Source organism: Sinocyclocheilus grahami, unplaced genomic scaffold (assembly GCF_001515645.1).
Source record: "Sinocyclocheilus grahami isolate Dianchi unplaced genomic scaffold, SAMN03320097.WGS_v1.1 scaffold667.1, whole genome shotgun sequence".
NCBI lineage: Eukaryota > Metazoa > Chordata > Actinopteri > Cypriniformes > Cyprinidae > Sinocyclocheilus > Sinocyclocheilus grahami.
In genome coordinates, this window is record NW_015505846.1 from 429,254 (window position 1) to 455,680 (window position 26,427).

The following is a 26,427-nucleotide window of genomic DNA, read 5'->3' on the forward strand; positions in this document are numbered from 1 at the left end:
GGGATTGTTAGGAGGCCATGATGATCAGAGGCCAATGGGCAAATTAGTTTTTTTTTGTATCGTATTTTTTAATTGTAGTTTGCATACTTAAGCTAATGGACTCTTTGGAGGCAGACAGTGTTACTAGATCATGTAGCTCACTGAGGTGCACCTGGGCACACCGGGCAGTATGTTCCAGAGATTGGGTTCCACCTTTTGTCTGCTCCCTCATGACATCACAGCTATGATGCTGGGGAGGTACACAAGCCAGATCTCATTTCCCTGAGTCCAAGTGGCACAATTTTTTGTCCCTTATAGGACAGACACTGAATAATTCAACAGGCTGCTAATTGTTTCAATTCAGTGGTTATAGAGGTTATAGTGACAAATTCCTACCATTAAAACAATCATGGTCAATTACTCAAACGTTATTTTGCACCTTATTTGTATTTGCCTTGTCGTCATGCATCTAAAATTAGCTTACACCTTGCTTGGTTGTCTCAAGAGGAACTTTACTGCCATTAGGGAATTTCAAGTGTGCACGAATACCACTACTCTTGCAGAGGAGGAGAGTTTGCTGAGTTGATTTTCCACTGCCCTTGTTCCAGCTATCGCAACTCATTAGTGATGGAGGTAACTTTTACTACTCCAACAGGCTTTATCATCTGGCACAGAGCAAATGAGAACAAGTCTGAAAATAGATTGAAGTAAGGATACCACAATAAAGTCTTCTGTTTTAAAGGAATTGGCACATGTCTATTCACACCACGACTCTATGTGGGAAGGATCTCAATAGCTGTTCTTTTATTTAAGTTACTATAGCTACCTGAAAAAAGGCACTGTCCGTTCAATCAAATAAAGGACATTTCTGAGACAATCCTGAATTATGTCCCACTAATGCTATCCTCACATTACCTTTTCCTTCACTTGCTCAGTACTTTTGTCTTGGTTGTTTATCTCAGTTCCCTGCAAGATTCACCTTTTGCTCATCCAGCAACTTTTACGGTGTGATTTTGGTCTTTGTTAGCAGGACTGGAGGATGTATCACCCAAAATGTATGTGAGTCAGCCCCCTGGAGTGTCATACTGACTCCTCATTAAGAATCCAAAGTTGAATCTTGGGCAGACGACAGCTGGGTTAGAGGCCAGTGCAGAGAGACAGGCCTGCTAGAATCATGTCCAGATGGTCAGTGGAGGGGAGTTCTACACATCGGCAATATCACAATCACATTCCAAAGACACTGGACTTTCATAATGCACTATTCAACAATAGTTACAATGCTTTCAAAGCCTTCTGAAATTAGGAAATAGGAGGAGCGATAGGAGTTCATGAAAAGACAGCAGTTCTGACAGATAAACCAGTCTTTCAAAGCTATATGGAGGAGAGGAAAGAGCCATTCAAGCAAAGGAAGTATTTCTAACACTGTACAGGAGAGCCTTAGCATTTATGTGTGTGCTGGAGAGAGAAAGCATGCGTGGGAAGCATCTACAGCCATCTCGAGACGGGGTGAGGAGAGTGGGTGACTGTTCCTGTGTGGGTGGGGAAGGCATGAATACCATGCAGGGTTGTGGTGTTGATGAATTGCGTTATGAAAGGGGCTTCAGTTACACAACGCAGCCCATTCGATTCTCTGCCTGTGTGGGCCGAGAGGGATGGCAGAGCTGCCGTGATCCGCACGCAGCCGGAAACGAGGTGCATACAACCCTTCAAGACATTTGGTCGAATGAGTAATTATCTAGCAGCTGTGATGCCAGCGACTCAGTAAGAGCAAGAGAGTGAATGTACCGGGAAAAATTAAGCATCAACAGACTCACTTTCATGGAAATGATGGGCAATTCTTTCATAAGGACAATATCACGGCATAGAGAAGAGGGAGAAAATACTGGCTTATTCTGATTAGTACAGTAGCGGAAAGGACACATTACCCATTAGCTTGTCATTATAATCATATCAATGGTAATTATTTAAATAATATCATCTGTCCAGACGGCTGCTCTCTCAACAAATTGCTATGCGCTAAAATTTGACTGGGCCTTGACATCAGCCATTAAATAAGACATTAGCACTGCCTCAGTTTGGGAAATGTTGCGATTTATCTTGATGAACAGTAACAGCAGTTAAGAAAGTGCCCAGTTATTATGTCTACCGTTTATGTCTTAATAATGAAAAAGCTACTGATATCCATTTCTTCAAGCCACCAACCATTTAAAGGGTCTGATGGGAAGCCCCAATAAACCAAGCAGCAGTTCAATCTCTCTTCTTTCTGTCACAGAAGAGGTCTACATTGGGACAGTACCACGATCGGAGTGCTGCTGTGAGTGACGGGTCAAAAGGCAGTGCCTGCTGATAGAAAACACAACAGCTATTAAGGAGAGAATAAACCCCTTTCAACATGAGGTCATGTCTAATTTAACTGCCACTCTGAAAGTCCAAGCACTATCACCCCAGCACAAGATACTGTTACCAATCAAATAAGTGACTGGATCGACCACTAGAGAAAAGGGGGGCCTAGAAGGAAAAATGTACCCCGGTCTGGCCCGGGACTCTGAGGCACACCAGCAGTCCAATATGGGGCAGAGCAGCATAATTACAGGATGGCTCGATAATTGAAAACGGCAGAGATGAAAACATTGTCTGTGAATAACCCGCTCCCAAAACAAGAGCTGCATATTTGTGGACTGGTGCAATGCAGGAAAAAGATAGGAAGTAAATAGGGAAAAGATCATCAGCATCATGTATAGGTCATTAGATGGATTTATGACACATTCCTGGAGGCGGTGTTTAAAAACATGCCCGCCTTGTGGACTGTGGGAGGGAATGTGCGATTTGACACTAAATCGTTCTGTAGGTGCCTTAAGATTGCTTAGTGAAGCGCCAACAATCCTAGGGGTTTTTCAGACTCCACAGCTGTGTCCGTTTTAATGTACATGTTTCCATTTAGCCTTGGCTTAAACACAAACACTGCCCTATGGAAAGAAAGACAGGGATAAAAAAAAGTGAAAAACAGGGCTTCATGTTGGTCTTAATTGTCTATGGAAAGATTGTCATATTTTCCACCGGGTAAGCTTGAAACCATTACAAGCTAGCATTCATTACATTTTCCACAACATTTTGCAGAAATGTCAGGAAGCAGCTGTGGAGGCACTGATTAATTGTCTTTCTTACTGGTTCCCAACTTACAAGGTTATGCTTCATTGAAATGATATCCTTGTTTTTTCACTTCCTCTCAACTACATTAGAACCTCATGAGGTTGACTGAACCATGCATAAACGTAAAACCTGTGGCCAGTTGTTGACATTTAAAGTCACAGAATCCAAGGGGAAATGACTGACTCCAAAGGAGGTCTTAGCTTGGCTCTACCTTAAAAGGGGTTTGGACACAGCTTGGATCTTGTAGACTAACACATGTCGACCCTTCTGCCACATGAAGGTATCCCCACAATTTACTGGATGCAAGTGCATCAAAAAAGAAGGTATTGCACAGGACAAGTGGAACAGTATACCTCATAAGGATTTCCACTGCCAAAATTCTATAAAGAGAAGGTTCAAAAAAAGAGGGAGAGCATCTGGAGGTTGTGACCCAGATTGGAAGAGTTGAAACATCTGCTACAAGTGTGCCCTGGTCTCCTATAGTACAACAAATAAATGGCTCTAGTCACTGTCTGAGGTTAAAAGCTTAAGCACTGGTGGGCGAGCATGCAAGAGTGGGATGTTTGGCTGCCACTACTCTGAGCACCATTGAAAATAAACCCCGTCACTGTTCACGGCTCAGGCTTTGAAGCACAGGCATTTGTGGTATCCACAAATATATCATAAAACTGTGGAACAGATTAAATGTTCAGATCTTTTCTCTGCTATAAGGGCCTAAATGCCGGAATACACTACATGACTTTTGCCCAGATTTTTGGCCCAATTTGCAATCTGTACGCTTTAGCTGTTGAAAGTCAGAGCCAGTCTGCCATTTTGGGCAGTCAAAGTTGACAGATTTCGCAGAAAATTGTGTCATGTATGATGGGCACGGACTCCGATTTTTGTGCTTCAGACTATGATTCCATCCGGTCGGAGGATATCAGTCATGTTAGATATTTTGAGTCAGTTTTAGAACACATATTGCTTTCATTTGTCATGCATCTCCAAGCAATGAGACGCATGTTTCTGTGCAAGTTCATGTTCGGAACGACTTGTGTGATCCTCAGTCATTTAGTCTACAATGCCAGTGTACAAGCCTTAAGTCTACATCTATCTATATGATTCCACTCCCATGCTAATCAAAAGTTTTATTAGCCGTGGTAAATCAGATATAATCAGCGATGCACTTTTATCTTCCTACTGCATCTTTGAGGCATGCAACCTCAGCACACGGATGCCAGATGCACAGCCCGAGGAACATGTGTCTCCCTAACCTCACTTTTCCACTTTTTCCATATTAAACACCTGGGTCCTTCATGGCCTCCCTTCATTGCTCTTGTGTGGTGTGACATTGTGAACTCACTGTAAGGTTCTCTGTAAGTCTGGGATCTGCTTGTTTCTCAGGGTAAAGGCCTCAATGCTGCTCCCTCTATGGTAGTCAGGTTAGGCAGGCGAAGGCTGGGCAGTGGGGTGACAAGTAAGATCCCCTGGCCAGGGTGCTGAGATTATGCAGACCACTGTAGAGACAATGAAAGGAAACAAGTTTAATGATAATGTGAGACTAAATAGAGACTATCAGAGTAGCTGAAGGCTTTTCATATCGAATAAATAAACTGGAACTGAGCATCTGCTAGAACAATATTTCCACTCCCTTTGGAGCAATCGTGCTGTATTAATATGAATCCTCTGACGTGTTTATGCACAAACCATATTGCAATGAAGAGTCTGTCAGTGGGATATTATACGCAATATTATAAATGTTATGAGACATGCCAGTACAGATTCAAACTGATTAAACATCAACCTTTCCTTCAAGATGGTGCTTGTCTTGCGCATTGTTTGCCATTTCATAAATTACAAAAATCTTATACAATCGTATACACTGGGCGTAATTATACTGATTGGTAATCTGCCAGAATGAGGTTTTCTGATAGTAAACAGAAAACTATCTGACAAAATGTGTTGCCTTTAACAACACAGACACCAAAATGGCAAAAAAAAGCCTTCAAGACAAAAATAGCAAAGAACCCAGGCGACAAACACAGGGCTTCATTGTTTGTGGTGAACTGCTGAACCTTGGCCAGCAGTCTATGATGGAGAAAGAAATTTGCTGTAATATTGCTATAAATGTAATATTGCTATTGTTCCGTTTCAGTGCTGGTTATGATACCATGATCAAAATGATCAAACAATGATCAAAATGAAACACGACTACAAATTCATACATTTCTTTAAAACAAGAGTAATGTCAGCATGCATTGTGCATCCATTCTTTTATTCTACTATGAGAAAATAAATATGCCAGAAGAAGCCTCTCTGACAAAGACCACAACCTTAAGGTCTTAGTTCTTAGTTATACAATTTGCTTGGCCTTTGTAGTGCCATTCAGGCCTGCTCTCCAAAAGCCCATCTAGAGATGCATGCTTCACTGTGTTTTCATGCTCCCTGCCTTGGAGTGAATGCAGCCAAGCTGTGCTCTTCAGCTTCACAATCTAAAATGTGCCCCAGGGCTGGAGATATTACAAACACCATTATGCTGCTCTGCTGCACTAAGACAAACTCAGCTAACCCAGAAAAACAAGACATTTCTTTGAGGTTGCATCACAATCTGCAGTGGAGCTCACCCAGGGTAAACACAGGCAACACTTCCTCTCTCCCGCCACAACTACAACAAAAAAAACCTTTTACCAGGGCTCATGTATATTGCACTGCACACCAAATCAAGACTTTCAAAACGTTTTAACCATACCATTTTAAGGGGGGGGGGAGGTACAATGCATTCAGAGTTGTTTACACTGTTAAAGAGTTGGATTCTCATGTTAAGCATGGACAAAAGTTTCAAAAAACAATTTGGACGAATGACGGAGTATTTCTGTGCCAAAAATCGTACTTCCGGGTTCATACAAGTTTCTGAGAGTTTTTTTTTTCGATCGTGGCTCTTCATGACGTAGACGAGGGTGGAACTCCTTATATGGGCATTTCTCCCAGAAGAGCGCACCCGCGCACGTATCGACCAGAGTGAGAGAGCGAGATCGCGCCCATCAACGCGCTTCATCCGGCAGCAGCACTGCACGGGACTTGCTCGGGAAGAATGTCTCCAGTCCAAAGAAGTGTGTTTTTGGTTGTAAGGGAAAGATAACTTTGTTCAGCTTCCTAAAGAACCCAGCGTTATGTAAACAGTGGATACAGTTTGTTTTTCCGGGGCAGCAACGGAGTTTCACAAGTGTGTTTGTTGACGAACATTTTATAAAGAAGGCCCAGTTCCACGCTGGATTTGCACATCGTTTGATACTGAAAGATGGAGCAGTCCCAGCTATAAAAGATCCCGGTCATGATTCAGAACTGCAGACGGTAAGTGAAACGGCATCAAATGTCTGTTTTGTTGGCATTCGGCGCCCAAGTGCTCATCACTCTTTAGCGCTGCCCACAGCGCGCCTCAAGGACCTCTACTTTTTCCGGAGAGAATCGTAAAGCTGTATCTTTCATATATAAAGATAAGAAAACTAAAGACTTTTTGGAGATATGAAGGATGCAGTACTACTCTACAGGTACTCAAGATTAACATGAGATTGGAGGAAACTGTGTGTGTTATGCCCCCTTTAAGGAAGGTTTAATTTGTGTTCATAATAAAACATGCTGATTAAAAAGGCACAAATGATCAACCTTACTGACTATGCATGGAGTGAAGTATATTTTGGTTGCTGAAATGGGTTTCAGCACTTTGGCGTTAGTAAACCAATGGTTTCTATGTTCTATGTAGGCTTATGATGCTTTAGGGAAATTAAGTCCAGCTACAGTATTTATATTGCTTGCTCAAAACCCTTTACAAAGGAGCTCTCCCACAACAGGTCGTCAAGTACTCACAAGAGAGACTATTCTTACCACTGAGATGTGCTGTGATGGGGGCAATGATGAGTGCTTCGTCTTAAAAAAAAAAAAGCATCCAAAATAGAGACCCAACGTTGAGCTTTTAGCTAAATGAACAGGCGATGAATTGGATATGTACAAAGTATAAATAACTGCCTGTAATTATATGACTCCACTTTTTTCCCTGGAAATTATCATTTGAAAGTACTTGAGGACATGTGGCACATTTTGTCAAAGCTCTCATAAACTATGCTCTGTGCCACTTCACAGTGTGTGAATTAAAATGTAAAGAGTGACAAGTGAATTCATATTTTCTATTTCAATGATCTGAGTAATTTCAGCAAAATGATTTTGGTGGAAAATGAGCCATATTATGTCATGCCATAAATGCGTTTCCAACCCCCTTCCCAACATCCTCACGCCATTTTCTGCCTATTTGTCTTAAAGTGAATAGGATTACAGAACTGACACAGGAAATATATTATTATGAAGCTGTTTTGACCCTAATCAATTTACTTCAGTGAGAGAACACAAACTCCTCATAAAAATGAAATTGTGCAGCCTGATCTACCTGGAGGAAGTCCTAGTTGTTCAAAAGGATCTTATGTGATATCAAAGCACTTAAACAATTCTTTATTTGAAGGTTCCAGTTCAGTTATTAATGTGTGTTGCATGCTAAGATGTAAAGTCACAATGCCAGATTTGTTGTTTTTTATTTATGTACATTTCTTTAGAGAAATCTGCAGTATGAGAGTCACAGAATTTCAGATAACGATTTATACAGGCAGTTTATTGGGCACATCCTGGCCAACAACCAAGCAGCTGAGTGTAGCTCAGTGCATTTAGCCTTATTTACACTAACCTGGCTCGAATATTGCATGTGGTCAGCGACCACATCCTTTGAGTAAAATTTGTCAAGGAGATGAGCCTTCCTCTTGCCTCACTTCCACAACATTATTCAGGGTGCTAAAAAATTCATGCAGAGTAATACAGTAAAGTTAGCAAGATCATTTGAGGTGGCATTAAGAACCTAAATGTATCATGGAGGAGGAAGGGCCCTGGGGCTAGAAGAGCTGTCATCATTCTGACTCGCCCCTCATCGTACCGGCCCTGCAACCATGGGAACCAATGTGCACTCTGTCAGGTGCACCTGCCTCACCCTGACACCTCCATTGCACTCACCGCTCTCTCTCATTTCCTCTTTAACACATTCTCTTTTAAACCTCTTTTCCCCTGCCTGTGTATCATTTTGCATTCTCTTGAATGTCTGATGAACTATGAAGCCATCCTTTCCAAATCTGAGCCTCTTTTTACTTGAAGTCGGTTTAATGAAGCCCAGCTGGGGACAAATAATAGGGTGAGGGGGAATTGTTACTACCCAGAATAGATCAATCCAACACCAGTCAAATCCCCATCCATGGATTGTCATCGATATGCGCAATATTAACAATTACATGAACAAATCCACACCCTTGACCCTCGCAGCATCACAAGTTCTCCCCATCTCGCACTCTCCTCCTCCTCCATAATTAATACCATTCTTTTTAATAAATACTCTTAACACTCACTGCCTTTGTGTCTTTTTAATAGGACTTGTAGCTCCAGGCACCATATAGAGACAATGCAATTACCTTATATTTAATGGGGCGACTTAAAAATTTATGGAAGGAAACTGGAAAGTACTTTTGACAAACGACACAACCAACAAAGGTGACAGCTCCCTCCTTCGGCTTAGTCATAAAAAAGAAGGCAGAAAAAAAGGAAAGGATCCCGTTAAACCATCACATGTCTCCCAGCACAAACAAACAAATCAGTAGGCTCTGTTGTTCTCCTTCAGACCCAGCTGCACACAATCCCCCACCAAATCCCCCCCCCCCTTCCATTTTTCTCTCTGCTTCCTTCCACCCTTTGATTCCCATGCCTCTTCATGACAGGGCGTTTAAATGGAAAGAGCACCTCTGATAGATGAGTGCATCAATGAGGAATTTGGCGCATAGTTGTGGTCATGACATCAGAGTCACACGTTTTATTGTAGGGCGGTGAGTGTTCCCCTGACGGCCGAGGTCCAGTGTCATGTTACCCCTCACAAGAGCCGGGAAATCGGGCTAAGTGGATTTCCTGACGGCACATGCTGACTTGTACTCGAATTAGCTCCAATGACAGGCCAAAATAAAGATTTGAAATAAAAGTGGCAAGATTGGTTTTCTGTGCTTTTAACTAATATGTCTGATCTTCGCAGCAGACTAAGAAAGGGTTCGCTTCTGGTCAGTGGGTTGGCCATCCAATCATCTTTGTGCTCTGACAGAAGAACTACTTTCACATGTGTCATGGTGTATTTGGTCAATCCAGATGGGACCTTCCCATCTGAATAGTATCTACAAAACAAAAGTAAAATACAGAGGCAACTAAACAACAATCTATATACAAAACATTTATATAGAAAATATATTAGATTTTTAAATAATAATATTGTGTACAGCAACCATTATAACACGGCAACAAGAACAATTTAAATGCGTTGCAAAAATTTCAAGATAATAAAAGACACACATAACAGAATCAGCCAGATACCCCTGTGCAAAATTATGTTTGGTATTCAATGATTTACGAGTTGTCTTAAAAGGCGAGAAATTGATTTATTGCTTTTTATTGCTTAATTTGAAACATGAGGCAAATACCTCTAGAGGTTTTCTAGTCAAACAAAACAGCTGAAACAAAAATATTTAAGTCTCATAGTTTATTGTGATTTAGATGAGCTATAAAGCCCTAATCACACACTGTTGATTAGGCAAAGTTCCAGAGGGAGTGCTGTCTCTCCATTGCTTGTTTATTCTAAAGAGTCAGCGGAACCACATGACCAAGAACGAGGCACAATGAGCATCTCCTCAATCCAGCAGGTGTAGAAGAGCTGGGCTTTCGCTCTGTAATCAGCGCATTGGGAGACAGGATTTGGGCTGCAACAAATTGGAGCCACATGGTGTTTAATGGGCATTAATCACAGAGTGCCACGGCCATCCTGCGCAAGCCACGACAGTCGCCCCCCAAGAGCGAGCTAATCAGTGTCATCTTTTCCAGCCTTTCGCATCACTGTGCATCTGACTTTTAGGCCCAGACTGAAAGGGGGAAGTGACATTTACATCATTGGGGGATGAGTGGACCAGTTACCATCCTTGTCACCCCTTTCACACGCAGCGCTCTTTTCAGATCAGAGGCGGGCCGCGGTGAAGGAATGGTGCCAGCATCAGCACGAGTCCATCCGCTGCCAAGAGAATTCTCCCCTGAGATTGAAACGGGGGCAGTGTGACTTATATCACACAAGCTGAGAACATTACATTGGGTGTGATAGTAACAGATCCATTACAAGCACCCTGGAAGTATAGCTTGAGGAACCCATTTGTAGAACACCCCATTCCAGCCTCCAGGCTGGCCAAGGGCCGAAGAAGAACCTCTCCTCGAGGACCACGGCAAGGTCACTGGGTTTAGCTGTCTTTTGCCGTGAAAGGCGAGTCTGCCCACTTGTCCTTCTGTTCTTCTCTCTCCTTCCTCTACTAAAGAAAAACAAGAGCAGATTCTCCATGATAGCACTGTGAGTCAAGCTCACTCTATCTGTTCCAATCTCCACACTGTTATACAAGTCAAGAAGCTGGCGCTGAGCTGGTGTCTGAGTCAGTCTATAAAATACATTCAGGCCCCGTCTGTCCAGTTTCCACTCATTTTCTCTCTAACATGCCTTTTCACCAATTTACTTCAGCCGAGAGGGAGGACGGTTGTTAAAAGTACCCAGGCAGTTTGGTGGGGACTTTGACACAGCAATGGCAGTTATTTGGGCTGAAATGAGAGCTTTACGGCTGTGTAATTGATGGGCTCGGGCAGCACAACCACCGCACAGTGCCATTACCCCGTGAGAGACATGCGCTCCTTTTATAGAAGCCCACCATATATAAACATACCAGCTCAAGGTTGAGGAGTCCGGAGACTTAATGCAGCAATGGCTATTAACACCCAATCAGTAATGGCACCAGTCAGAATGAAACACAAAATAACACATTTGCCACCTTTCTGGTTTTCACTGAAAATATGTCATTCCAGATTATTGGCTAGAGAATAATGGGAGAGTAATATAGTGTACGATTTCCTGCTAAATTATCTGAGGTGACGCTAGCCATTTTTATTCCTGGATATTAGGTATTGCAGCAGGAAGAGGGTCTTTCTGTAATGGTCTTTGATAGGCCTGTAGTGATAAACCAGCTACATTCAGCAGCATCCTCTAACCAATAACCCACTGCTTTCTCCTAGGGGGGTAAATAGCACATCCTGTGCAGCAGTCTTGTAACACGGCGCCACTCCTTCCATCCCCTCAAACCTAACTCTGACTTTCAGTCTTGATTTATTATGAAATTCCATGAAACCTGCTTTACACAACTCACAAGTGAAGAATGTTTATATAATATTTCCTTCTATACATCAGAAAGAACTCTGAGTCAAATTCAATATAGCTTAATAGCTAGGTTTCCATGAGAAATCAGTTCTACATCTGCAAAGCACAATTCTAGAAAGAACAGAACAGTTGGTCAGAAATAATGTCATTAGCTGACATTATAGTGTATTCTATTTTTAGGCTATTGATATAGGAACTGTTGTTATTATATAACAATAGATAGAGCGATAGATGGCTAGAATGACAGAAGGATAGATAGCTAGAATTCTGAATTTTGCAAAACCCAGTGAGTAGGCTTGCTGCAATAGTCGGTGTTGAGAGTGTTACCGGTGTTAAGCTGCAACACCGGTTACGTCACTTGCCCACCACAGCACCACCCCCCACCGTCTTTTTGATTTTTTTTTTGTAATAAAAATAATTTAGTTCACTTAGAAAACAGACACTACAATTAAAAACTGAACGTGGTTGCTCAATGCAGCGTGCCAAACGACATCACAGATCAGCAGCAGGAGTCAGATTTCATTTATCACGCGAGGAGAGTGAGTCGAACTGGCCGACAAGAAGAGTGAGGTGAGACAGACAAGACGATGGTGGAAGTATTTATTTATTTTTTTACATCAAGTGCCTCCAAGCTTTCTTATTAATTTTGCTAATAAACACGCTATGTTTCTTATTTATTTGGTTACACAGTGTTTGCTGTTTGTTTTTTTATTTAAACTTTGTGTAAGTTATTTATTTTATATTAGGCCTATAGCATGGTGCAGTTCTATTTGGTTTGTTAATAAAAGTTCCTCACTGTCACAACTCTACCAGTGAGTGACAAGCAGCCTTTCAGGAGGTCAATGATTTTCACAAGGAAGGGAAGTTGCTCATAAGACTTTTCTGAAACCCCAATGACATTTTCAATGAACAAATATATGCTTCAGTCTAGGTCAAAGGTGACAGTCCAGGAACTAATGCAAGAGTCCTTCTCGCACTCATTACTCATGATCACACTTCTAGCAAGAGACACTTTCAAGAAAAGGAGTATCGCAGCTGTTAAAAGTAAGAGAAAGAGTTGTGGGCCTACTTGAACAGCATTTTATGGAACATAAAGAGTACATTAGACTCCCTGTTGTCTTTCTGAAAAGTGAATCTAGCATTGCTATACCACAAACACTGAGGAAAAATTTTCCAGGGGGTGAAGTGCTGATTCACCACTGCTGGGATAACAGTGCCGTGGTCATACCATTCTCTGGCCTTTGATATCCACTCTGCTGTGTCTGCACTGAGCTGTTTTTAACCCAACACCAGAGTCAAGGAAGCTGTACTGCTGCTGAAAGCCCTTCTTCAAGACAAAGAGTTTACTGAGAAGAGCCGACGGTGGTTAATGCATAAACGTGTTGCTTACACACTGCAAAAGAGAAGCAGACAGAGCAATATGCTGATTCGACCTCAACCGTGCTCCATTTCCAACTACACAGGAGGATTTTACCCATGATCAGAGTGCATCACCAAGCCATTAACAGCGCTGAGAAAATTTGACATTTTGCGGCTCTCCCCTAAGACCCAATAGAATAATATTATTACTGGAGAGAGAGTGCCCTGCCCTCCAACCACTCCTATAATTAAGAGTGAATACAGGTCACGGGGGACGATCCTGGGGGCCAAGAATATCAATCAGTCACCCCACAGTGTTTCTCTGGGCTCTGCTGGATGGCCCACATAATAGAGAACACAAGCCTGTTTGCTCTGTGACGCCTGTCCCTTTAACTGTCACTCTGCTGGAGACAGACATGCGCGGGAAATAATAGCAGCCCCTCCGAAAGCCTCCTGATGCATTAATATTGAAGTGCAGGACTAAAGTGGCCCACTACAGTCAAGCCAGTCAAGGCCACATAATCCAGCGGAAATAGAGGGAGGGAGAGCATTTTGTGCCACTCGAGTCCTAAGGACATGGTTTTATTTCCAAAAACAGGACCCTGCCTTTATGCTTTGCCTGTGGGAAGAGCTTGTAAAGTAGCTTGTGTCCCACACGCACAATAACATAGCCAGAGTCACACCTCGTCATGCCGTCCAGGTGCCAACTTTCCCAGGAATCACCATATTTCCTTTTCCCACCAGAAATACAGTCAAGAGTCTCGCTCTACTGACACCAACTGCAAACAATTCTTGATGCTAAGATCTTTATCAGAGTAGGGCCGTTCCTACAAATTGGGCCTATCTGTGTAATGCGATTAAAGCCTTTACTTCCAGGAATCTGACAGGGAAACAAAGTGTCTTTGGTGTCTGGCTCAAGTGCTGAGGGTGGAACTGTCACAGCTGTGTGAGGAAGGAGAGGAAGTCACTGTGGCATCATAATTATGGCATCTTCAGTAAAATAACAGCATCTCCATTTCCTCTACATGGCTGCTCTTCACCTCTGGCTTTGCGCCTTTAACTCATCGGCTGGCTAATATAAGATCAGTTTTCTGATACGTTTTTTTCACTTCTGAAAGTCTGTTTATTCCTGTAAATGGAATGAATTTGTACAGACAGTCATGGGGAAATTATTTTAAATGTACACATATAATTGCAATAAATTAATCTGGTCTTTTTCAGAGTGCAAGAGGTGGCTAAAATAATTATTATTCAACATTTTTGACAGAGCGGCCACAACAACGTTTTGATGCCTCACAAACAGAACGGAAGCCTGTTTTTACCCTCAGAGTAAATAAAAAAGCAGGTAATTATGAAATAGAATTTTGAGATATGAAAGCAGAATTTGAGATATTGAGGTGTAAGTCACAATAATGAGATATGGAGTCACAATTACGAGGAAAAAAAATTGATTCTGAGATATGAAGTTATAATATGAGACAAATTCATAATTATAAGAAATAAAGTTAATTATGAGAAAAAGTGGTAGCTGTCAGATTTAATTTTGAGATCTTGCCAATGTGAGACATAAATGTACATTTATGAGGAGTAAGAATGAAAAAACAGATGCAAGATATAGTCGCAATTGTAATAAAAGTCAGATTTTGAAATATAAAGTCATAATTAGGACAAATACATGTGTGATTCTGGGATATAACAAGTTATATTGTGAGATATGAAGTCAGAAATACCTTTTTTTTTATCAGAGGCAGAAACAGGCTTCTATGGATCTGATGTTAGAGGTTTTCAGTGAAAGAAGTGTCAGACAACAATTAATTAATTTTGTCTCCTTATCTAAATCTGCCTGTCTCTATCCCTGAAAGTGCCTCAAGTGTGTGCACAGACTGAGTGGCTTTGGGCCTCTGAGGAGCTGCTGAAATCAGAGAGAAATCGGAGATATTACATTAAGAGAATACACAAGTGTGACCTGTGATTTTGATGCATTTACTAATCCTTTCCATCAAGTTGTTCAAGATGTTAGCACTAACATTACAATCACAGAAAGTCAGTGAATGCACAATCTTGGGTGACATCCCAGGTTCTGTGTCAATGACGTTGGAGGAAGTGGTAATGTAAAGGTGCAAACTCAACTCACACAAGACTGTAGCTACAACACCACAACAATGCAGGCGACTGATTCGCTCGCACACACGTACACATCTGCCCACATGCAAGAGCAAATCTCTATAGCTCTCTTTGAGTGAGGAAACAAAGGAAGTGAGGTGAAGAATGATGAACTGTTTTTTTTGTTAATTTGCTCTGACTAGAGGGTCAGGCCACAGGTTTTCCAGCTATGGAATTGGGGTCTGCCACACACACTTGGGCCGAGAACAAACACTGATTAGCAGTTCCAGGCTTGGAAACTTTGGGTACCACTGGAGGAAAAAGAAATGGAGGAACAGGCCAGATTTCCCCAGACCAAATATTACCCATGGAACAGCTGGGCACTAGCACGCAAATACACATATTTGTGCAAACAAGCGCAAAGCACTTTCTGATGGCATTGTCATTTTTTTCTTTCCCTTGTTGTGAGTCTCTTTGAGAAATTATTTTTCCAAGCTACTTGGAAAGTGGAAAATCAAGCAGCTCTCTGGCATTTTCCACATCTGTCGTAACGTGACGAGTCCTCTCCCCGGGCATGTTCATTTCCAAAGTCAGGTCCGTAGTGTAATCTGACCATTAATTTCCATTTCTAAAAGACACAAATACATCACAAAGGCAGCACAGTGGGGATAGAACCGCTTATTCACAATTTCTCAGCCTCTCCCAGCACTGGGATGAAACCCCTCAATACGAAATTAAGATAATTGTTTTTCCAGTTCCATTGACATGCAGCTGAGCCTTTCTGTGTGCCCGTGTTTCCCGCTCAGCTTGTTCCGTATCATGTTTGTACCGTGGCTGCATTCAGCTGAATCACATGTGATACTGGGGAGCCATGAATAGCTAAAACAGATACTTATTTGGCTAACGGTTTAGCAGATTCCCGTGTGAGAGCCTCAAACAATCACCAAATTAAACTGTAATGACGCAGACCTTATTACAGACCAATCTACATTGACTGGCATATTAAAATTACAATATAAATAAATAACAACAAATTTATAATGTGAGTCAGATATTGATTCAAGAACCGTTTTAACTGATTCAGTGAGTTAATTTAGTAAAGGATTCATTCAGATTAATCCATTCAGTAGAGGATTCATCAGACTGATTCACATAGGTAACTCCTGAGTTTGTGAGCCTTTTTGAATGATTCATTAAAGGAATCAGTTATTGAATTAAAATAATCAGTTATTGACTACACACTGTAAATATATGATTCACTAAAAAGAACCAAGTCATAAGAGTCATTTGTTATTTATTCAGAATACACTGGTCAAGTTGTATGTATATGATTCACTAAATAGAGCTGGGTCATAAGAGTCAATCAGACTACAATGGTTATGCTGTATGAATGTGATCCCCTAAAAAGAACCACATCACAAGAATTGTTAATGTGTGAATAGCCCTACACTTTTCAAGTAGAATAGAAAAAAATAATTGTAATTCTTGCTAATTTTTTAGTACATGTATGTTTATCTCATCACATCAGACTGTAAACTCAAATTAACTTTCAATTCAACACGGAGTATGTCATTCTAAAAGCTAAAAACTATTGTCTATCAGCAACTCACAAAGTGAAAACAATGCCCATGCCCAGACACAAATCAAATGCTCCAGTCTGAATGGCCATTGCAATTTCAACAGGCAATTTCCCCTCTGATTTCGGTCTTAAAAACACATCTGCCACACTTGAACAACTTGAACATTCATTTCACCTGAAAGACACGAAACCCTTTTTTCAGTTTTCCATGCACAGGAAGGTTTAACTGTGGATGAGAGGAAAGTTCAGTTGATGTCATAAGCTGACTCTCAAGGGGAAAGCCCTGTCTTACAGAATCAGATCCAGACAATGAAGTTCTTAGTTCAGCCATTTGTCCTCAGAGATCTGAGCTAAGTGTGGAGCAAATACAATTCAGTGCAAAGAAAGACGAAAAGAGGGATGAGCTTACAAAATCCCGAGTTGTGAGTGTGTTGCGTAACACCCAGGATACCCTGTTTTGTGTCTCTGTCAATGCAGACCTCCTCGCAGATGGAGGGGATGAGGTGGCACTGAGGTCCACCGCCTAACTCGGTTGAGAACCTCGTGGTGAACTCTGGCAGCGTTTGCGTGACTTACATAACAGATGCTGTGCTGTCTCGCTGGGGCGGAGGGGTATACAAACTGCACTGTGTGTGTGTGTGTGTGTGTCAGAGGGGTGGAGGGGTACACTAGCTTCTCTGTTAAGAGTCTGAGGTCACTGCTGGCCCCCATCACAAACAAGTCCTCATCATCTGGACTTGAGCAGGAACACACACATGAGGCCTCTTGAATGTTTAAGTGTGTACGTATGCTGTTTGTGTACATCTCTTAAGGGTGTGCACGGATCCCAAGAAAGCTTGTTTATACGTGTGCATTTACATTTATCCCTGGAGACACATCAGACTAGGGGTAAGAATTAAATAAGCACAGGCATTATAGGCAAATCATGGCCGTTTTCTATTTATTTTTTTAAATGAAAGAAAAACGGATCAGCTATCTTGCAGCTGAGGTCTAACTGCCTCACTATATTTACATGTGAAGTTATAATCGAGCTACAGATTCTATCGCTCTGTCCAAGACAAGTATACATACATACTTGAATATTGGAAAGATTAAATTCATGTCACACGTCATCTCCGTCTGAGGCCTAATATCATCCGATGTATACGAAGCCGAGCTACGACCACATTATCTAGGTCTGTTAGTTCACCTTGCAAAAGCTGGAATGGCACATTATTAGTCAAAAATAAAAATAATTAAATAAAAAACAAATTATTGTTTTTTTTTAATCAAACTTTGAGGTGAATTAAAATTACATGCTATTTTTTCTTAATAATAAAAAAAAACTCTAAAATCAATAGTTTTAAATGCTACAAGTCATTATTATGTACAGTACAATGCAAAAAGTATAATAATTTCAAGATCTGCTAAATATAAGTGTTAGTGTAGACTAGATATTAGTGTACATTAACTTTAAGAGGATGGCAAAGGCAATCTAAATGTAAAAAATAGGGCAAATGAACATGGACAATTAAATATTGAATATCATCAGATACTGATAAATTACTAGTTAAAGTCTGTCTAGTGTTTATTTTGGGTTCAGTTTCATTAGTAAGCAGTCAGTAATATTTGCCACCCAGGAACTCAAAACTGCTAAAGCCATGTAGCTAAATATAGGCCTAGTTCTGTTGTAAATATAGAACAGAACATTCTAATAATTTGTAATCTGTCACACTCACAAAACCTGTTACCTGTTTCACGTCACTGCATCACCTGATTGAGACACAGTTTGAGATTATAGAAAGGACACCCAAATACTACGTAATTGATGATGCTTTACGAAAATGATCTGAGAGCAGCAAAATCTGCCACGTAACAGCTGCACCTGATTAACACATGTTGCTATAATCTGAAAGTAGTTCTGGCATAAATTTAGAACAGAACAAACAAATAATACCAAAAATGGTTTGTAACACTTGTAAAGCAAAACTAGGTTGATCCCATTTGAACCCAGATTAGCCATTCAAGTACTTTCTATTGCTGAGTTGTAGTGAAATGCAACTACGTCAAATCTGTTCAAGAATCTCAGACGTAGACGTCACACATTCTGAGTGTGTTAATATGGATTTCAAAGAAAAAAAGCCCCGATACCATTGTTACAGTGTAAAATAGACTGCTAAATGAATTCCAGGCACGACCATTTATTTGCTGAATAAGCCTGATTCAATATCCACTGCACAGTATTTGAACTCTATGTGTATTTATATCAGTGGTGGGCCGTCAGGGCCAGCAAAGCCTTCTCTGCTGGCCTAAACATTATCAGAATCACTGATTTAGTTTTAATATATTTTTCCATGAATGTGTATTAAATTATTTCCAATAGTCTATTCTCTTCATTTCATAGCTTTTCTCTTGGTTGCACTGCTTCCAGCAGTGTATGCTTATATTAGAGCTTTTATCCAATCATATTTCAGCAATCGTGTTGCCAGGGTCAAAGAAATCTGCCTTAAGGCCTTCAGAATCCACAGTGCAGGCGTCTGTTAGCTTAAATCAATGGCAATGAAACCGTTGCTTTAACCAATCAGATTTCGAGTTGGCAACACCAGGGCCATCTAGCTGGCTAACGATAACGTCAGCATTTTCTCGTCCTTTGATTGGACATCACTGTAAATCATTTTATTAAAACTTAGTAAAACGTTTATTTCTGTTTCTCAGGTTTAGATTTTTAGTGCATTTTGAAAAAATATTTGCCTACTATATTTAGTCAATCTAAAAACAGTAGTCCTAATGACTGCGAAAAACAACCACACACCTCCTCGGCACCGGCTCTGTGAAATACTCGTGAAGATGAAAAACCACTAGAGTATGGTAGCTTAATTTTAATTTTTGACCCTTTTATCGCTTGATGCGTTGTATTCTGATGTTATTTGCGTGATATAAAGCCAGGTTTAAGTCTCCGTAAGAATATCTCAGTTTCCCGAGTGGAGCTGTATTAACCGGTCTTTTCCTCCGGCCGCAGCGCCGCTGGCAGAGGCAGACCAGCGGGGAGATGAGAGCCACATCTATACACTTTTCTTCATCATCTTGTATGAATTATTTTAATGTTACTTGCTCACTTTCCTAGTAAAGCTGTGCTAACCAGTATTTTCCTCCCGCAGTGCGCTGGCAGACCGGCGGGGAGACTCGTGAAGACGAAATAAAGCAGTAAATTGTTAGCTCAACTTTAAAACACATGTAATCACCTTATTTTTTTATTCCAATGCTATCTGTAAGGTATAAATGCGTTTGGGTGAATAAATGTCTGTAAGAACATCGGCTGGACTGTATTTGTGTCATTTTGTTAGGTTAATGCTTCAGCTACAGATGATGTGTTGCGCAATTGTTAATTGGGTTTCTTTCATTAGTAATGGCTTTCATTCTCGCTACATAAGATACCTGTCTGTTATGTAGTGCCCTGTTATACTGCATTACTGTGTAATATTTATGGTTTCTATAGCCGTGGCATCATTATGATGGTATGAAGAAATTGATTAATTCATGTAGGACGCCACTGAAGGCCTAGGTGTAAAATGCACGGCCTGCCACTGATTTAATATTTTTATAAACTTTTTTAATTTATTTACCGCTTAGGCAATAACGTTGACAATAACGTATATCTTCAACATATACGTTGTCTATGACCAAAAATGTAAGAAGATAATGTTTTCAGTGGACTTTTAAAATTTGCTTTGCTTGAGAAAACAAAAATATACAGTTACAGTGTTTTTTTCTTTTGATTTAGTTGAGTTGGTTTTGCATCAAACACAATGTGATTTTCGGCAATCGAGATCTGGAAGCAACTGCTTGGGTGAGGCGCTTCGCGAACAGCTTACCTCGCGCATTAAATCTGCCGCAGACCAGCAAATCACTGAGAACGCGCATCAATCCTGACAAGTCATAACAACAGAGGGGAGGCGAGAAAGCTGCGGAGAATCCGCTCGCCCCTAAAAAGCTTCCGTCACTGACGTAGATTTAAAGAAAATTACTGCCATTTGGCAAATAAATCATTTTACGTACTTATTCCTAACTCTTTAAGCTTTAAGTTACATTTCAAATGACAAGGGATCAACTTATAATCATGTTTATATGGATTATCCCGTGAACTTATTCTCTCAAATGACCTGGGTATGCGGAGCATTCATAGCTTATATGGACGGAACGCCACTGATTTACATATCTGACACAGATAATACAAGCATATGACTTCTAGAAGGTAAGAGCCAGCACTGCTACATACATAACATTTTGGATTGCGTTGCCTGTATTACGTATACAGGACATGATTTTGTGGTATTGTTCTTGTCCAAGAACCATAAATCCACCTATTTCAAGCACTAACAATGAAATAACATTCAAACTGAAGTCTGGCTTAGAAACTCTTTGTCCGCCCTGCATATTATGCAACCAATCCTCTTCCATGACACATTAGAAATCTATCAACAGTTCCTTTTTGATTTTCCATCACCAAAAACATTTAACCTGAGTTTAATTACTTTTGCATCAACAAACGCTGAGCAAATGATTGCCTGACCTGCCAGCTCATGAGGTCACAGTATATTGCATGCATTATGTGGTGTTGCATTGCATGCTGATGACTGGAGAAGTGGGGAAAAGGAGCATACCAGCTTTTTATATCACTGTTAAACGAGCCATGAAGGGTCCACCCTAAGTTGTCTCGGAAAGAGGCCCCCCAGTCAGGAATGTAGTGGCTGTGCCGCCCAGGGCATCTACGCGCTGGAGCCACCGCACCGGAGGAATTTCCAGCGTTCTTATAAAACTGATAATGGGATGTGTAGCAGCAGGAGCGGAAAATCAGAGGTGTGTTACGAGGTTTTCCACATTCCTCCCTCTTCATGGGCCAGACATGCGTGCCCTGCATATGCTGGAGTCTGAGTGTATGAGGATCTCTCAGTGTGTTTATATCTACCTGATGACGGGATATCCCCACAGGCAGTCCACTGGTGCTGTTTAACACCGACAGAGTTTCTGTGTATACGCTGCAAAACTTACAATCGATGTGGAATGCCATAAGGCATTTTATGCGAACATGTAGACCGAATCAAGTCTAGACATTTTAAAGAATAGAAAAAGACATTATACGCACTACTGTGTAATAAAAGTTTGGGGTCAGTAAGATTTTTGAAAATAAGTTTTTAAAAGAAGTCCCTTTATGCTCACTGAGGCTGTATTTATTTGATTAAAATGATTGTAAAATATTGTGAAATATTATTACAATTTAAAATAACTGCTTTCCGTTTTAATCTATTTTAAAACACAATTTATTCTGTCATGTCAAAGCTGAATTTTCACCGTGATACATTTATTCACAATTGACTGATTGATCGATGAACAGAATGTTCTAAAACATTACAAATGCCTTAATTGCTATTTTTGATCAATTCAATGCATCCTTGCTGAACTAAAGTATTAATTTCTTTAAAAAACGTCAAACTCAAACGTTTAATGGTAGAGTACATCAAACTCATGGCAGCTGAGGTTTCATTCTTTAAGGCCACAACCTGACTAATGCAACCAATGACTGGCTCTACCAAACTGCAATATTAATACAATCCAATAGCAAAGCCAAAAACTGATACCCCTTTTCTCTAAGGAAGGCCATTTTTACTTCCAACCTGGACAGCTTTATCTCCATGTGTGATAAATGTAGACAGAAACAAAATAAAGATCTAGTTTCTCCCACTGCTGAATGGCTTTCTGCTCAGCTTTTGTTTGGTGTGACTGTACGCAGATGGATGAGTAGCAGCCTCCTCTCCTCTATATCACAGAGAGATCTCCCATAACTGGCATTGAGAAACTAACAATCTGAACCACTCTCAGCACAGTGGGCATATGAGCATCGGCCCTCTCCATTACAGGCTTTCACAGCAATTTTACAATGTTTCAACAATGTTCCTTTTCCTGAGAAAAATTTAATGCAATTTAGCTTAATGCAGTAGCTTGGGTCAAAAGCTGATGGCTAGATATGGATTAAATAAATATGCGAATATTTATTGTTCAACTACATCACAAACAACATGATACTGTTCTGTACAATGTGTGATTTCACTTCTGGCTTCAGATTAAGCATGCCATTATCCATAACTTACATGAAATAATAATAATAATAAAGTTCATATTTTTTTATTACATTGTATTCATATAATTTTATTTCATTTCAATTTATATAACACTAAAGTTCCAACATTTAGGGTCACTACACTTTTTATTATTACTTTATAAAATTAATCAAATAATACTAAATTTAGCAAAGGACTGATTAAAATGGTAATTAAATTGGAAAATTCATTATCGTCACAAACAGAAAAGAGTTATTTTTACATTACATAATATTTGACAATATTACTGTATTTTTAATCAAATAAATGCAATCTTGGTGAGCATAAGATACTTTTTTTTTTAAAACATAAAAATCTTAAAGACCCATTTTGTGTACCTGAGAAGAAGTGTTTACTTAATTGAGAAGTATTTACTGTAAATATAATAACTAGTATATTCTTAGAACATGACATTTTAGTGGTATCAACTACTGAAATTCTGTTATCAGAAAAATCCTAGTTGATGCTGAAAACTGGTTAAAAAAAATCAATATCTCCATATTCAGACATTAAACATTAATGCTTACCAAGGGCAGAGGTCAAAAGGCAGTGATGTTAAACCATAAACAGCCATGCTATATAATGTTCATAGATAAGTGTCATTGCCCACAGCAGTATGTGGTCAGATCTGTGTTGCACTGTAATGCGGGCTGCAATGCTAGCGGCAGTTTTTCTATTTCCTTCCCTCTGTCCTCCTACTTACTTACACACTCCTGTCTCTCCATCTCCACACACATAACATGTACCCCACGGCAGCATTAACAAAATCCTGTGGGTTTTTAAATAGAGCAGCACAATCTCAGTCACAGCAACCCACGGCTGCTGCCTCTCCATCTGCCTGCAGATTTTTTTTCCCATTTCCTTCCATTTCTTTTCTGTCTATTCTTCCCTCTGACTCAACTCATGGCTCCTTCCATTCACAGACTAAAAATATAAGTGAGGCCCTCACCTTGCCTCGGTGTCAGCGCGTCAGAGTGTCAGTGGGCTGAATAGAAGTCAGCTGCTCTCTTCTCTTTAGTGGTTGAAGATTCAGGTGGGTTTCATTACTTTAACCTCTCTCTTTCTCATTAATCTGGTTCTTTCCTGTTCTGAAACCTCTGCATGATTCCCATTTGAAATGCCACACAGTTTCCCTAGGGCACAGGGATCTTGTACATTTACATTTACATTTAGTCATTTAGCAGACGCTTTTATCCAAAGCGACTTACAATTGGGGGATACATAAAGCGATTCTTCTTAAAGAGGCAAACAGACACAAGAAGTGGTTGTAATACCAAGTTCTTAGACATTGTTCAAATAAGTACAAGCTAGAAAGAGAAGGAATAAATAAAGAGAGAGAAACTTTTTTTTTTTTATGATGAAGTCAAGTAGCTTCGAAAGAGATGAGTTTTCAGCTGTCGCTTGAAAATTGTCAGGGATTCAGCGTTCCGGATAGGGGTGGGAAGATCGTTCCACCAGCCAGGAGTGGTGAACGAGAATGTTCTGGAAAGTGATTTTGAGCCTCTCTGTGATGGCACCACGAGGCGTCGCTCACTAGCGGATCTCAGACTTCTGAAGGGGATGTAAATTCGTAGTAGTGAGTGGAAGTAGGCGGGTGCTGAGCCTGTGGCTGTTCTATATGCAAGCTGGGCGATTTCGTTGCTCGGTGAAGTCGCGCAGGAAAAGTCGCAGGTTGGCACTCGTTGGTCTTCGCAAAAGGAGGCCTGAACGCTTCCGCTGATGCTTCCGCGTCAGCGCACAGACATCAGATAAATACACAGTCTAAGACACTAAAGTGAAAACAGCTGTGGCCGCCTTCTAATTAGCACAGCCAATAGTCTATAGCAGGGCAATTCCTCCAATCGAAACTACAGTTCGCACTTCAACTCGGGAAGGGAGCAATTAAATTACACGCGCTCCTTCTTAGCCGAGGGCAGTTATTATAATTACCAGAAAGTGCAATCAAAAATACAAACGCAAACAAAAATATAACGCAGAAATAGGCAGAAAACGAAATATTCCTTCTTAGCAGCAAGTAATAATTCCAACAGCAGATCTATAACAAAGTATTACGCAGGACACTCACGTGCAGCCATCTGTATCTTTGTGTCTGACAGATAAAGAAAGATGATGCATTACCAACAGCCTCCTCTAACATAATTCTTTTTTATCATTTTTAATGTTTAAAATCTGTGTTGCGGTAATAAAAAGCTATGGTGAAGTTTTTAGCACACAAACACATGTTCCATACATATTTAGTTGTGGTGCTCATGTGGGAAATGAAGGTTTGAATCTGGTCTATGCCCAGTTTTCTGTTCCCTCCCTGCCGAAAAGACCAGACTACAACAGAATAATTTATTCTCATACTGGTCCAGGCATGTTTACGCTGGTTTAGCTGGTTAATCTAGACAAGAAGCCAAAATGAAAACAGTGTTGATGTTGTCAACTAAAATTAAAACAACTATGTTAAATAATATAATAACTAAAAATAACAATTAAAATAATAATTACAATTAGTAAAATAAAAATATATCTTTTAAAAATTTAAATAAAATAAATGTTAACTACAATAAAATCTAAAAACCTTCAGTTAGCTGAGGGGGCAAAATGTCTATTTTTCATTTAGTTTAAGTTAAAGTACTAAAATTATTCAAACTAAAAACAAAATTAATATAATATAAAATAATACAAGTATAATAATATTATATTAACATATTGACTAAAACAACTAAATGACTACATCTTAAAATACAAAAATAAAAACTAATACAAAATATGAATACATATTAAGATACTATAGTAATGATACTAAAATAATACTAATTAGAATAAAAGCAACTAAAATACAACATAATATGCTTGTGACCAGCCTCCTTCTCTACAAAATCCCTCCAAAAAAGGTTTTGCTGAAAAAATAGATTTTATTGAAACGATTGCCTATAAAATCCTGCGTCCAGCATGGAGTGACTCATATGCTAGATTATATGTTTTATAGGGTACAGTCCACCCGCCTGGGGTGTAAAGCCAGATTTTTTTCAGCATTAATAATGGAGGCCACAGACTCTCAGTGAGCAGCGGGAGTCTGGGTGAGAAAAAGAGAAGGGGAAAAAACTCTGATCTATCTGACAGGGCTGTTTGGAAAAGAAGAGATAAAAAGCACACAAATTTTTAAAAAGCATCTGACGCTCAACTTCAAACTTTTACCTTCAAACCATGCCGTAAAGGTAAGTTCAGACAAGGTTGTCGGATAAATTTATGCCCGTGCAATAAAAGTCTGTAAATATGTGCTATTAAACGTCAAATATGTACCTGGGATAGATCTGAATCGTAAATTGCTTTTATGTGACTCTCGATCGTAGCAAACTGATTTTCTGGCGTGAAAGCTGCCAGGAATGTGGTTGATTCAGGCCAGTGGAGACAGGTGGTCTCACCTGTGATTTCATGGAATAAATCCACCATTTTCCTGGCTGTTCTCAAGTTTCTCTCACCTTAGCAACTCTGCTCTCCATTTCTCGAATTCGAGCACTGCGAGAAGCCTCACCTGAGCAAAGGTAAAGTGTCTTTGTGCGTCTTTCATCTGACAGTCTCTCGCTGTTATCTTTTCATCCTTTCAGGCTGAGAACGTCATGAGTCTCGCTCTCTCTTTCTCTCCATATGATGTCTTAGCTGACACCAGGCCTGGGCTAATGTCAGTGGGCCATCTGTGATAGGAACCCTGGGGCCCAAGTGGCAGAGGGCCACATGCCTGCCTGCCCACTTCCTGAGTTCAGCCCACACACTGGGCCTGGCCAATGCTATGGCTGCACACACATACAGTATGATACACACAAACAGACACAAAAAATGCTGCTGGCGATGCA

At 40.3% G+C, this 26,427-nt stretch overlaps 1 protein-coding gene across 4 annotated transcripts in view; it reads right to left on the reverse strand.

Annotated features, from left to right (window-relative positions):
* The window catches only part of LOC107558946 (human immunodeficiency virus type I enhancer-binding protein 2 homolog), an 87,288-nt gene that overhangs the window by 19,639 nt on the left and 41,222 nt on the right, over positions 1-26,427 (reverse strand). For 3 of the 4 annotated variants that reach the window (XM_016242654.1, XM_016242655.1, XM_016242656.1), the window contains one exon: positions 4,472-4,625. The gene's annotated coding sequence lies outside the window, so the exon portion shown is untranslated. Of the gene's footprint in view, positions 1-2,181; positions 2,201-4,471; positions 4,626-26,427 lie in introns of those variants that run through there. The other variant, XM_016242657.1, reaches the window with a different exon arrangement.